The following is a 3,903-nucleotide window of genomic DNA, read 5'->3' as shown; positions in this document are numbered from 1 at the left end:
ACACAAAAAGCTAGCCCATACATGCACAGACACCAGAACGGTACATAGAATGAAGCACATGGCTAGTACTTGCTACCCTGACATTTCAGGCATTCTAGTGTTTAGGAGATTTGATTTCCAGCAGAAAATTAAATCTATCAACAACCCTAGCTAATAATAGCAAATTAAACTGTATACTACCAGGCAAGACACAAACTGCTAGTCCTGATATGAAGTGCAAGCATCTTCAGTAGTTGAATCTAACACATAGTCATATATCAACCAATAGTAAGGGGGAAAAAGAACAGGGAACGGTGAGGTTCAAGGCTGTTACAAGCATGTACTCCCTCCGATCAAAAATAAGTGTATCAGCTTTGAATTAAGGAGGGAGTACATAGAAACCAACAACCAACAGATTAATATAAGTTCTTCCATTATCAGAAAAGACCATGAAACAGACATTCTGAAACCAACGAAAATCTAATGTAAGTTCTTCCATTATATTTACCGACCTATCTATCGATTTCTCAACACCAACAAACAGTCCTCAACTGGAAGTAACAACCAACAAAAATTCTATTTAGCATGTGTGCAAACTGGAGTTGTTTCAGTTCATACAGCAGATACACGAAGGAAATATGCAAATGTCCGTTCTATAATTCACAATCATAGCACACAAGGGGGCTAAATAACGGCAACCTGATTACCATCAGGCACAGAATCAAGGCAAAACACATCCAGCAGACATAATGCCGAACCAGCAGCAGAGAGAAAGTGAATAATACCGAGGTGGAGAAAGTGAATAATAAACACATCCATCCATCGGTGGCGCAGACCAGGCACCGGTACTCAACAGGCTCCCCCTTACTCGCCATCTTCTTCAACCTAGCCTGACACTTCATCGACGCTGCGCACATCAAACAACTCGTCACATCAGAGTTGCTGAACCCATCAAATCTACAACCCACACCACATGAACCAGCTGTAAGGGTAGGGAGTCTCTCACATCGCTTCATGGTGACCCACATAGAGCCCTTCTCCGTGCTCCTCTCGCACATGCTGGTCAGCTTGTTCAGGAAGAGATCTGCCTGCATCAACACCTGCACAGAACACACAATGCGGGCAAACATGGTCAGAAACAGTTCGACAAAGCAGGGCAGAATTTCCTGCTATCTGATGAATTAACAAAACAAGAGTGGGCATATCACAGTGAGTTAACTATCTGTACATAGGTCCATGGGCGGAACCCGCATGTTGATCACCAAAACATACATCAAGTGAATCACGTGATATCCCATTGTCACCACAGATATCCACGGCAAGACATACATCAAGTGTTCTCAAATCTTTAAATACTCAATCCGATAATATAACTTCGAAGGGGAAACTCATTTCATTACAAGAGAGTAGAGGGGGGAAGAAACATCATAGGATCCAAATATAATAGCAAAGCTCGCGATACATCAAGATCGTGCCAAATCAAGAACACGAGAGAGAGAGAGATCAAACACATAGTTACTGGTACATACCCTCAGCCCCGAGGGAGAACTACTCCCTCCTCGTCATGGAGAGCACCGGGATGATGAAGATGGCCACCGGAGAGGGATTACCCCCTCCGGTAGGGTGCCGGAACGGGTCTAGATTGGTTTTCGGTGGCTACGGAGGCTTCTGGCGGCGGAACTCCCGATCTATTGTGTGTTTTGGAAGTTTTAGGGTACGTGGAGTTATATAGGTGGAAGAAGTACGTCATGGGAGCCACGAGGGCCCCACGAGGTAGGGGGGCGCGCCCTAGGGGGCACCCTCGTGAGCACCTCCCGTATCTCCTGACGCGGAGTCCAAGTCTATCCGGTGGCTTTCGTTCCAAAAGTAACTTCTCCAGTTGATTTCATTCTGTTTCGACTCCGTTTGATATTCCTTTTCTTCGAAACACTGAAATAGGCATAAAACAGCAAGTCTGGGCTGGGCCTCCGGTTAATAGGTTAGTCCCAAAAATAATATAAAAGTGGAAAATAAAGCCCAATATTGCCTAAAACAGTAGATAATATAGCATGGAGCAATCAAAAATTATAGATACGTTGGATACGTATCAAGCATCCCCAAGCTTAATTCATGCTCGTCCTCGAGTAGGTAAATGAAAAACAAAATTTGATGTGGAATGCTAGTTGGCATGATTTCAATGTAATTCTTCCTACTTGTGATAGGAATATTCAGATCCGAAAGATTCAAGACAAAAGTTCATTTTGACATAAAAATAATAATACTTCAAGCATACTAACTAAGCAATCATGTCTTCTCAAAATAACATGGCCAAAGAAAGTTATCCCCACAAAATCATATAGTCTGGCTATGCTCTATCTTCACCACACAAAATATTTAAATCATGCACAACCCCGATGAGAAGCCAAGCAATTGTTTCATACTCTTAATGTTCTCAAACTTTTTTAATCTTCACGCAATACATGAGCGTGAGCCATGGACATATCACTATAGGTGGAATAGAATGGTGGTTGTGGAGAAGACAAAAAGGGAGAAGATAGTCTCACATCAACTAGGCGTATCAACGGGCTATGGAGATACCCATCAATAGATATCAATGTGAGTGAGTAGGGATTGCCATGCAACGGATGCACTAGAGCTATAAGTATATGAAAGCTCAACAAAAGAAACTAGTGGGTGTGCATCCAACTCGCTTGCTCACGAAGACCTAGGGCATTTTGAGGAAGCCCATCATTGGAATATACAAGCCAAGTTCTATAATGAAAGTGTAATGCCCGGATAATCATGCTACAGTAATCTCACGATAATGGTGCCACGTCACCTCTGTCATTGTAGTTAATCTCGGGTTAATTCGAAATCGTTTCAAATTTAAATTCTAAACAAGTCAAACAACAAAAGTTTTCAAAACATTAAACAAAAATGTTTGGTTGGTGCATAATATCACATAGTTAATTATGGTGAAGAAAACACATGTTTAGAAAATGCATAAATGTTTTAAATTGAATTAAATCAGAAAAGGAAAAAGAGAAATAAAATAAAAAATAAAAACAGAAATCTAACAAAAGAAAAAAAAGGAAACACCCCCCCACTGGGCTTCGGCCCAGCAGGCCATTGGGCCACCCACCTGGCCGGCCCACCCCCTCTTCCCATAACCCCCCACTCCCCCCAGTCAACCCACCGAAACTTCCCCCACTCCTCAAAAATATCTCCCCCTCTCCCCCGACTGGATCGGGATCGAGGAAGGGGGCACTCGTCGCCCGCCGCCGCCAGGAGCACATGCCGCCTCGCCGGACGCCCCCGCCGGCCTGCCCCTCTCCGTCGCATCGTCCCCGACTACCTCCCCACGCCCCGCTGCCCGAACCCCTACTCCCCCCGTGAGCACGCCCTGCGCTCCCCCTCCTCCCTCTCTCCCTCGCCCGTGGCCGCGCGCCGACCCCTGCCGCTGCTCTCCCTCCGCCGTTGCCTCCCCGCGCACTAAGCCCGCTCGCCGTCCCTGGACGCGCCTGCCTGTGCTGCCGCTGCTCGCCTGATACCGCATCGCCGCTGTCGATGCTGCCTTTGCTGCTGACGCCGCCCGCGCCCGCAGCACCGACGTTCGCTGCGGGCCCCACGCTCCGACCAAGCTGGGCGTGCGCGCTCGCCCCACCGCGCAGCCTGCTTCCTCCGCGAGCCATTGCTGTCGCTAGCGCTCCGCCGCCGCGTCCGCATAGCCGCTGCCGTCCTGGGTGGCCACCAGCGCCCCACCGCGCCCGTCGCGTGCAGCCTCGCCCACAGCCACGCCTGCGCCTCCCCCCTAACCCCTTTTGTTGCTGCCTGCTGAACTGCTGCTGTCGCTTGCCTTCTCCCCCTCCCCCGCCGCAAGGCCCCGCCGCCGTCTGTCACACCCGTCCCCTACGCCCGCGTGCGCCGCCCGGCTACCCCCCCCAC

At 48.3% G+C, this 3,903-nt stretch overlaps 1 pseudogene; it reads right to left on the bottom strand.

Moving 5' to 3' along the window:
- Nucleotides 1-586: 586 nt before the first annotated feature.
- On the bottom strand, nt 587-3,650 carry LOC147989913 (uncharacterized; annotated as a pseudogene).
- Nucleotides 3,651-3,903: the final 253 nt, after the last annotated feature.

This window comes from Triticum urartu, chromosome 1A (genome assembly GCF_056163025.1).
Source record: "Triticum urartu cultivar PI428250 chromosome 1A, HENAU_Tu73, whole genome shotgun sequence".
Classification (NCBI taxonomy): domain Eukaryota; kingdom Viridiplantae; phylum Streptophyta; class Magnoliopsida; order Poales; family Poaceae; genus Triticum; species Triticum urartu.
Note: the sequence above shows the minus strand (reverse complement) of the source record. Positions and strands in the feature narration are given on the sequence as shown.